This window comes from Centruroides vittatus, unplaced genomic scaffold (assembly GCF_030686945.1).
Source record: "Centruroides vittatus isolate TY-2023 unplaced genomic scaffold, ASM3068694v2 contig_1827, whole genome shotgun sequence".
NCBI classification, from domain to species: domain Eukaryota; kingdom Metazoa; phylum Arthropoda; class Arachnida; order Scorpiones; family Buthidae; genus Centruroides; species Centruroides vittatus.
Genome location: NW_027121125.1, coordinates 54,671 through 66,110, shown reverse-complemented (window position 1 = coordinate 66,110; position 11,440 = coordinate 54,671). Strand labels below are relative to the sequence as shown.

The 11,440-nt window shown below is 32.0% G+C and overlaps 1 pseudogene; it reads right to left on the bottom strand.

Moving 5' to 3' along the window:
* Nucleotides 1-535: 535 nt before the first annotated feature.
* Nucleotides 536-11,328, bottom strand: LOC136969924 (gastrula zinc finger protein XlCGF8.2DB-like; annotated as a pseudogene).
* Nucleotides 11,329-11,440: the final 112 nt, after the last annotated feature.

Sequence of the window (11,440 nt, the reverse complement as noted above, 5' to 3'; positions counted from 1 at the left end):
CCGATAGTGCTACTTGTTCATAGATGGCGCATATAATTGAATTAAGTCGTATACTGAGCAAAATTTGTTTCGTCAAAACAGGACGTATTCCGAATTAAGCGTATTCTAAAGCAGACGTATACCGAGGTTTCACTGTACTTATGTTAAATGTCTTTTGAGTAATTATATTCAAATTTTTTTATCAAGTTGTTTAATTAATCATTTACTGGTGCAACTATACTATAATTAACACAGGCAAGTATCGATGGAACGACATTTTATTCGAGAAAGTTTTACATAAAGACATTTTAATTATATATTGTAATGTTTTATAGTTGAAACTTTTCGAATATTTGAAAGAACATCATTTTAATTTATAACCAATTTTGCTTACACATTTCGATCATTATACATCAAAAGAAAAAAAAATTAATTCAAGTTCAAACTTTCAAAGTGTAAATATTCTAATGTAATTTTAGATCATGATTTAGAATGAATTTAGCTGGATATAATTAACATTCATATAGCTTTTCGTCTGTTGTGGATCTGAAGGTGCCTAATTAAGTCTTGACTTTCTTGTAAACTTCTTTTTACACTCGTCACAAGTGTAAGGCTTTTCTCCAGTGTGGACCCGAAGGTGTTGAATTAAGTCGGACTTTTGTGAAAATTTCTTTTTACACTCGTCACAAGTGTAAGGCTTTTCTCCAGTGTGGACCCGAAGGTGTGTAATTAAGTGGACTTTCGTGCAAACTTCTTTTTACACTCGTCACAAGTGTAAGGCTTTTCTCCAGTGTGGGATCCGTAGGTGTTTAAATTAAGCTTCCCTTTTCTGAAAACTTCTTTTTACACTCGTCACAAGTGTAAGGTTTTCTCCAGTGTGGACGCGAAGGTGTGCAATTAAGTTGCCTTTGTGTAAACTTTTTTTACACTCGTCACAACTGTAAGGCTTTTCTCCAGTGTGGACCCGAAGGTGTTTAATTAAGTCGGACTTTTGTGTAAAGTTCTTTTTACACTCGTCACAACTGTAAACTTTTCTTCTGTATGGATTCTTTATGGCTTTGCAAATATTGTTTAGTTTTGAAATTCTTCTTACAGTGTTCACATGAAAATTTCTTTTCGTTCCTTTCTCCTGCAATTAAAAAAAATTGTTTTTAAATTAATATTTTATCCATGTATAACAGAAAGTTTTTTAAATAATAACAATAATTAAAATCAATAATAATAGTAAATTAAATAATAATAGTTTTATATTTAAAGGCGAATTTCTTCATAAATACACAAAAGAGTAATTTTAGAAGTAACAAAGTTCGACCATAAATGTATTATGTTACTAATATTTTTCACAACAGCTAATCAGGGATGACATTAAAGTAAACAATTTCTGTAAAAATTGTCTATGTGTATTTATATCTTCATGAATTCTTTTTATATCTTTGCATGGATCTCCGCTTCTTTTATATTTTTAAACGAAGAGCTCTGATGTAAATAAAGCAGTGTATCTAATACACAATTTTGTTATAATCTTGGACAACATTTTCTTCAAAACTTCATTCACTGTTTCATCCAAAGAACGTCTGAAAGTAATAACAACATACATGAAATTAATTGCATAAAATTTAATTTTACATGAATTTAACTTTGAAATGTATTATTCATATTCGTATTCATTCTTATTCTTAAATGTAAAGTTATGTAATATCTTAGATTCAGATGATAAGGATATTGTATATTTAAAAGCCTTGTGTTAAGTATACTTCCCTCATAAATCGTTCTCGTAAGAGGAACTCGTAATGTTGGAACATGTATAATACAAATTCTTAAGAGTAAATCATTGTTTTCATTTTTCCAAAAATTGAATTTCGTTCTTCTCCTTTTCACTTTTTGTTTTCTATTTTTTCAGGGTGAAGATCAGCTAAATAAAAAATAAATAAATAAAATAAAACGATTTGAAATATCAGAAAAATTCATTTTCAATGTATATTGTACAGTGAAGAAAATTTCTATTCTCTACGCAAAATTTTTTTAAAATATATATATTCTATTTGTAAATTATTCGACGTTTACAGATGAACAGTTTACGCGTTTACAAAAATAACAATAAATTTTTCAGAAATCTATTTTGGAAATTTTAACTTTTTTGTGATGATGCGTCATTCGTGAATTTTTTGAAAATTGTTTTTAAAAGATGTCTATACGAAAAATATCTTCACAGAGTGTAATGGTGGGCAAAAATAACTCTAAATTGGAATAAAACTGTTACTTCAAGTTTGTAATATTTTTAGTCGACTGCAAATCTAACATCTTTGGCTCTGTTGGTCGAACTGCAAACAAAATAACAATTGGCACAAGCTTTCCTTTAAACATGTAGAAAGAAGTGTTATTGTGTGGGCGTGGATGTCGACCTAAGTAGATAGAAGAGATAGAAGACGTGTTTAATGATGGAAATATGCTTGAAGAATATCAATACATTTCATTAGAAAATGTAAAAACTTCTGCTGGAAAACTTCGGATCTCGAATATCTTACATTTTCATCATGATAATCATCCAAAACACGGGTTTTGTAAAGTGGCTGTTGTACTGTTGGCAAAAATTGAATGAGTCACAGACAAACTATAAACCGAAATGTAATTGGATATTTATAAAAGAAATTAGATGGAAAGATCGAAGACTCAAAAATCACTACTATAAATGAACTGAAAAGTACGTTGGAACAACAATAATCAGAAAATTTGTGAACACCACAGAAATCCTATTAATGGACACTCACTGCAAAACTGGTTGAAAGCTGGATTGAAAAGAAAAGACAATCCAACAAGATATATCAAAAGATTGAATATTTTAATAACTAAATTTTAAATTGAAGTAAATGTGATCTGTTCCATGACCATTGTTACGTAATTTTGTTTCTCTACTTTTCTATTTTAAAATGGAATTCTTAAGAGCCGCCGCAAACTACAGGAAGCAAGAGCTAGCGTACTCTCGGTCGCGCTCCTAAGCCCCGCCTTTTTTCCCATGATGCTATGGGCCATTTTTGCTAGGTGAGCTACTCGAGCACGAAGCAGCCGCAAACTACACAACGTTTGCTCGCGTAACTAGTCCACATGACGTGGAATCCAGATGTGGATTGGCTATAGAACAAAGATTTTATTATAACCTATACTTGTCAGTTTTCGTTCCGTCAGTTATTATAACTGACGAAACCTATCTGTCAGTTTTCGTTCCGAACTTTGAAACAGCATGGGGAAAATATGCCTATTAGTTAAGCCTAACTAGGCTTAAGCTCATTTATAAATAACTATTTTAATATACAACGTTTATACCATTTTCTTTTCAATACTGAATGTATTAATCATGTAATTTACGTACATCGATAAAATTCTATTATTTCTTTTTCGACGTGTGGCATGTTTATGTAGTCATCCATTTTCCCCTGCTCTTTCTTGCTAGCGTAATGCTCTCGTTGTTGAATTCTGTGAACAGCGAGAGTACTCTCGTATCGCTGCTCTAGCAAAGGAAAAACCACGTGAGCAAGAAGAGAGGGGCGGAGCCTTTGACGTCATCGGTTGTGCTAGGGCACGTTTGCTAGCATTCTGCTCTCGCAAAGTGCTAGTTTGCGGCGGCTCTTACGATGACTCCAAACAGTTAACAAAGTCAAAAATACACACGGTTGAAAGTAAAGAGCAGAACGTCACTAATAACAGCTATCCAGATAACCTTTACACATTGTATATAAAACTACAGTATAGACCTAAATAATTTAAGCTAAAAAATAAAGTCTGCATATAAAACTTATAAATTAATATATAAATTATTCTGTAAACGAATTTATTATTTTTTCATATTCATAAACGTCGGTTGATTTTAAGTCGATATTACTATAAAATCCTTCGTTTGCGTATGCGTTAACTTTTTATTAACCCCTGCAAGTTTTGTTCAATGCACATGAAATTTCGGTCATAAATGGTTTTATGTTCTGGCTGAAAATATACGACAATTATTTTGCGGAAATATTAACTACGTAATAAACGTTTTATCGATTTCGGATCTGCGTCGTACTTACGTTGCAGTGTTGCAGTGACCTCAGTGGCCACGTGATTTTCACCTTTCACCACGGAGTTTCCCTTTACTGCAAGTTTAAATATATTTGCAAATGGCGTATTTTAAAGTTACTTTATTAAATTTAAAATTTAAACTTAAAAAAACACAGCTGCATTTTTTCGCTTCAATTAAAAATCTTTTTAAATGTTGTCCTGACCACGTAACGTATTATCCAAGAAAAGTCACGATTTAAGAAACCCGTTAGCTTCAATTGTTACTTTCTCATGAGAAGCATCAGTCATGCTTGACTGGAGAATTTTTAGTATTTACATAATTTAAGCTCATTTTTATTCAAATAATTTCATTTAATTTAAACGTTGTCGATAATTTTAAATAAACAATATGGCATTTAATATTAATAACTCTGCTTAATGCCTTTAAATTATTATTATTCTACGTATTTTCGGTTTATATTTTAGGGCTTAACAAACACAGCAATCGAGTATTTCAGAACAATTTATTACACTTTGCTAATTATAAAATTTATTACAATTTTAAATAATTGTATACTCGATTGCTGTGTATGATAAGCTTTTAAATATAAATTACAACAACCTTCGTTCATGCGAAAATAACATTGAATAATATGAAATTTACTTGTTTTTTTTTCAAAAGACGTAAAAATTTAAATATAAATTGATAAATAACACTAAAAATAAAAATAATTCCATTAAGACTGAATGAAATACAAATATCTAACAGAATTATGGGTCAAGGTTTCATTTTTATTAGTGATGTAACGAATAGTAAATTTGGCCTCAGCCGAATACCGAATATTCGGCCAGGAGCGTGGCCGAATGGCCGAATATTTGTCAAAACTATTCGGCTTGATTAATGCACGCACGAAAATTTGCGCGCAAACCGCATTATGGCAAGAATCGCGCACCCTGCTCTCTATTGGCTCGCTGTCACTACGATTTTTTCTTCCAGTAGGTCTAAATTATTTAAATTAATTAATTAAATTATAATTATTAAAGTTAATATGAGATGGAGCCTAACGTCTACCTCTAGTGCTAAATTGCTTTATAATTTATGTAATAGCCGTAAATAGCCCGATATGATTCGGCAGTTGTTGGTATTTAGATGTAAATTTTGACTTATAAGTTATTTTATTTGCAATCGATCTTTTTAACTCTTTAATTAAGCACTAAAATTTTGTTTTTACCACGTATTTGTAGACTGAATAGTACCCTAAGGATATACTTTAGTGGAGACATATAGTCTAGTTTCTCCCCAGTTGTGGAACAGTTCAAATATAATATTGGGGGGTTTCTATTTGTGAAGTTTTGTGATATTTTGTTGCTATTGTTTTTGTCAATATTTTTAAAATTAACATGATTTCAAATGTTATCTTTTGTATATAATGAGAAATGCTCATTCTTTGCTTTATATATAAAAATAAATTGTATATTAGTTACTGATCTTCTAGAAATAGATAAATAATTCATTTCATTAAATACGATAAGTTTCAATAAAACGTTTCGTAAATCATTTTAAAATATCGTAAAAAATATTAAAATATACGCGAATACGAATATAACATAATTAACTAAACAATAACATTAATGCCGGATACATTCTAACCTACACGCATCAATGCCATAAGATATCGGGCTAGATAAAGGCTATAATACTATTTAATTACGAAATAATTTAATACTAGAGTTAGATGCTATTTCTTATTAACTTTAATAATTATAATTAATGTTCAGCATTAATAAAAGTTACCAAAATGATTAATTTACTGTGTTTTTGTTATTTCTTACTCCTGATTTTAGGTATTCGGTATTCGGCCGAATAGGATGAATACCGGGTAGTAACCGAATATTCGTTACATCACTAATTTTTATTATAAAGAAATCGCTACTACTCACAAAAGGGGTTACTTTTTACCTTGCTTGTGGAGATTCTTTCACTGTAATTTAAGCTGGCTTCATTCTGAAGTTCCTTTTTTTTCACTTTCATTTATTAGAAAAGATAAATTACATTATTCTTTATTCCCGAGTATTCTTCAATCTGAAAAAAAAAGAAATATAGACCTCGTTTACACAGAGAGAGTGCCTTAACACTAGACTATTGTTTTCGTCAACTTCCTGTTTCTTTTGTTTCCTTTGTACACGTGGTCTAAATCCTTTCTAAGAATAAATTCCTGAACGAGAAGGGAACCACCTAGCGAGGAGAACCCTAATTAAGGAAATTTCCCTACATTTAGAGAATAGGGTCTGCTTTTACAACATAGAAAAAATTTGTTAAAATTCTAGATTTGTAAAGAAATTTTAATTAAAAAGTTGAAGAAATTCAAGAAATTTACTCAAAATTTATGTGGCCGAGAGTGTGCTATGTTAATTTACATATAGGGAAAATCGACTGTTTTTAACACGTGCATCCGCTTCTGATAAACTGATTCGCTAACAAAAAGAGGGCCGGACCGTACTTCTGACCCTCTCCGTGTTAGCGAACAGAAGGGTACGAGGAAATTGTTCATAAAATTAATAATTAAAGAATATGCTGCGACAATGCTACTCAATTTTCATGTCAGACTTGTGTTATTCGTCCAAGCGCAAGTAACGTGTGAAGATTATTCGAATGTGGAGTCATAATATGTAACAAACAACGAAAATATGAGAAAATAAATATTAAGAAATAAAAATTTTATTTTACCACATAAAAGGGTTAAATCTAAAGTTAGTTTTTTTTTAGCAAAACAAGAAATGACGTCACTATATTAAAATCTATAGTTCTATAAGCTTTAAACGTAAGGAATAATAATAGTAATGGTATACCATAGTAATACAAATAATAATGTTAATGATACGACAAAATAATAAAATAATTATGTTTCACGTAAAAAGAACCCTAAAATTGCACTGGAGATTCCATTACTTCAATGTCTGGTAATTTACCGTCACGTCTATCATAGTGCTGTAGACAGTGTAACTTTCAGTCTTAAAGTTAAACACTCGATTTTCAGAAAATGTTTTGCTAGGTGGTCTGCATTTCCCATCACTGTGACCGGTCCCTAGAGAGCTATTTTTAAATGAGACGTTAGACAGGAAAAAGGTAACAATGGAACAAACAAAGGCAAATACGATAGTACTAATTAATTAATCAAAATTAAGCTGTCTGTCATTTTATAATGGTTAAAAGCATAAGACTTTTTAAATAAAATATTGATTAAAATTAATATGTAACAATGTATGATAATTTGATAAATAACTGATCATTCTAGTCTTATAAATGAACTGCTGACTATATCCTTTATGTCTTAACCAAAGTTTATTTATTTATTTTTACAAATAAGCAGAAAATTGCAGAAAAATATTGATATCTCGTCACGAATTAACACGACGTGACATTTGATGATAGGGATGCTGTGTTTCTGTAAAGAGCCGACTTACAGGGGCAATCAGTTAATCGCGCGTCAGTGATGGTCTGGGGCAACGGTTTCCAACCTTTTTTCGTTTGCGTACATGCGTGGCATTCGGCGATTTTTTCCGCAAAGTCGTTAATTACTTTATCATAAAAGTCGCTGGTCGTCGATTCCATCAACGTATTTGAAAGCTCTTTTTCTATCGAAAGCAAGGCTAGCGACGACAATTTTTCCTCTGACCGAGCGAGTTTTTGTGGCCAATGTACGAATTTGCTTCGTGGTCGAATAACTGCGCTCGACATACCCATCGGTAGATGGTACCGTAAAAATTAATGATATTAAATCGTATAATTCTTTTAGTACGTCTTTGTTCAGATCGACATTAAAATATAATATGTTTTATGTCTAAGAGTTACTTGTCAATATAGTCCGGACACGAATATCAATATTGCGATTAGCTACGTAATTTAAATAAATCAAAAAATTTCCCATAAAATTTATTTAATTTAATATAAAAGACATGCGTTAGAAAACTTTTCTTTTCCTAGCAGATAAGTCCAGCATTGCTCGGGCAAAAAATAACAATAGCGAAGATTAAGATTATTATGTTATAGCCAACCTTACCCGTTTTCACAGAATGCAAGAATTAGGTCCCCTGTTTCCAGAGACTAATTAGAGAATTTTTAGATGGGTCTAAAAATATGTTCCATTTCCTGCAAAAACGCATAAAACCGCATCTGCTCCTGTAAATCTTGTACGTCGCTTTCTCTTAACACTTCCGTTCTTAACACTTTCAACTCACACATCTCCCAGCTGTTATCTGCGATTTCGTTCGCGCGGATTTTGCAAGCAAACCCTATTTACATTCAATATTTCAACAACCATAGTAAATTGTTATATAACACCTACCGCTGAGAATTGCTGAGAATCAAACCAACTGTTTTTAAATTGATAAATTTTCTGGAACGTTTACAATCGTTCTATAATCGAATCAATATGCAATAACAAATTCGAATTTAAAACGGTTCGAACATTTGGTTAAAAAATCGAAATATATAAAACTATTTATATCAATGTCTGAAATGTTATCAACTTAATATCCCTAAGTACTCAATGAAGACTAAACGTAATTAAAAACAAAAAATCACATCTAAAATAGTACAATAGAAGCCGATCTTCAGGTTAGGACTTAATGCTCTTCCTCTTCCCCTGCGGGGGGAATTTCGAAAAATCCCTTCTTAGTGTGCGTTTTCATGCCGTACCCTAACTGTGCGGTACCAAATTTCACCTGTAGGTTCTGGAAATTTCTAGAAAAAACTGGAACATTCTTATTGAAGCGTCATACATTTTTGTAGTCAACCACTTTCAACCCCCATATCTCCCACACCCTTATAGCTATCGAGACGCAACCACCATATTGCACGATGTGGGGCTACTACCACACACAAACAGCATTCATGTGCGATGTGTAGTTTTGGCTGCAGAGTGAGATATAGGCACACAAGCACACACACGTCCATTTATATATATTATACTAGCTGACCCGGCCACGCGTTGTTGTGGCTCAAAACGTATCTATTATAAATGTATAACACTTCCCCCGTGGGGGGAATTTCAAAAAATCCCTTCTTTAAAAATCCCTTCAAAAAATCACATTCTCTTGACGTACTATATCAAAACGCAATCAAAAACGCATCTAAAATAGTATAATAAAAGCCGAGTTCTTCACAGTAAGCCTTAATCCCGTCACTTTTCCCGCTGGGGAATATCGAAAAATCCCTTTTTAGTGTATATTCTGTTGACGCAATTAAAAACGCAAAAAAACCGCATGTAAAATAGTATAATAGAAGCCGAGTTCTTCACGGTAAGCCTTAATCCCGTCCATCTCCCCCCAGTATGGAGGAATTTCGACATGTATATTATATAGAAAACACGTGCGTATTCGAATGCAACGTTGTGTCAAAATTTCAAAGGAATCGGTAGGAACAAACAAACGTTGTATTTTATTTATATAGATAGATAGAAAATGATCTGCTTCAGTTTATTCTCACAGAAAAGCATAATGCCTCACAGAAAAGCAAACTTAGGTCGTCGGAAGTTAGTGCCATCTGTTGGACATAAAAGCCTTAATCCATATATAAATATATTTTTGAAAGGGGGAAATGGTGTAGGGGTATGAAAAATAGATAGTAGCCGATTCTCAGACCTACTGAGTATGCATATAAAATTTGGTAAAAATCGGTAAAGCCGTTTCGGAGGAGTACGGTAACTCAACAAGGTTCGAACAATATATTAATTAATATAAACAAATATAATTTCAATATTCCGTTATTCAAAAATTTAAACTTTGTCAAAAAAGAATAGAATTAAATCGACCAACGTAACGACTTAGCGGATATTTCGCGACGTAATTCGGACGAAAAGAAGTTTTAAATGAAACGAATAATATATGAATATTTCGAGAACGAATAGGACGGAACTTGATAATATTTGAATACGTACGTCGGGAAAACATAGCGAATGACGACAACACTTATTTGTTCGGACGATGCGCATATTTTTAGTTTTTTTTAAATAAAATGTAAATTCGAATATATAAATATTCAAATTCCAGTATAGAAGGTTCACTCCTTCGCTTTCTTAACGGCTTTCCTGTACAGAACCTTATTGAATACATAGAAATATTGTTTTGAAAATCGATCGTTCAATTGCAAAAAGTAGAGCGAGAGGTGAGAGCATACATCACGAAATATTACCGATTTTGAAATATTTAAAAACCACAAATAGTAAAAAAAAAACCGCATCAGACCCCGTCCCTCATCGTGCAGTCACGAAATATTCATGAACAGCATGAAAAAATCCATTTACTCTCCAATTATGGCAGAAACTTCTAAGACGACCTTCTTTATGAAACGTCCATCATCGTTTCTGCCAGAAAAAGAAAGTGAATAACATCACAACGTGGTAAGAGACAAGAATGGACATATGCAAACAGACCGTTTCCCGATAAATTCTTTCCGGTTTTCATCCTTCCGAATTCAATCCCAAATGCCCAAAAGCGGTATCTGCCTCCAAATTCGCTCCGACATTCGGTCGTCCGACAACTTTTCATCCACGTACTGTCAAAATTCACGAGTGATGTTTATCGTCGATTTATTATCATCTTTCCAAGATTACATGTATTTGAAATGTAAGACCAAGCTACATTTACTAAATCTATTTATTAAAAGTAAATGCATTACAAATTCATCATACAAACAAGATTAAACTAATGACATCATTCGTTTAATTCTATAACCTTAAAATATAATTTCATTTCATACTAAACAGTCTAAAAATAATATTTAAAATAATTTAAATCCGAATATAAAAAGTTACAAAATTATTTCTTAATTTAATAAAAAACAACAAAGAATAATAATTGTTGAATTTTATTGTTAGCGTTCCATTGTTAAAAACATTCGATTCACAATTCGAAAACGAAATGTCTATCATTACACATAAAGAAATTGTACGTTTTGGAAGAAAATCATTTCTAAGTCTGAATATTCTAATGTACTTTTACATGTTCGAATGAATTTCGTTGGACATAATTACCATTCATATGGCTCTCGTGTGTGTTTGATCCAAAGGTGTGCAATTAAGCCTTCCTTTCGTAAAAACTTCTTTTTACTCTCGTCACAACCTGTATGTACAGCTTTTTTCCTGTATGAATTCTTTCATGACTTTGCAAATTTTGTTTAGTTGTAAATTTCTGTCTACACCAGGGGTCGCCAAACTTTTTTGATCGTCGACTCCCTACGACTTTTCGAAACCTCACATCGACCCCCACCAAAAAGTTTGTGTTACAAGCAAAAAACAAAAGAAAAGTTCTTACCATTTTAATATATATTTTTTATTTTACATTTATTGTATACATGTTAAAAATAATTTTTAATTGTGTGAGATCGGAGCGGGAGAAACCAGGGTTCCGAAATAGGTCGCAACCCCAC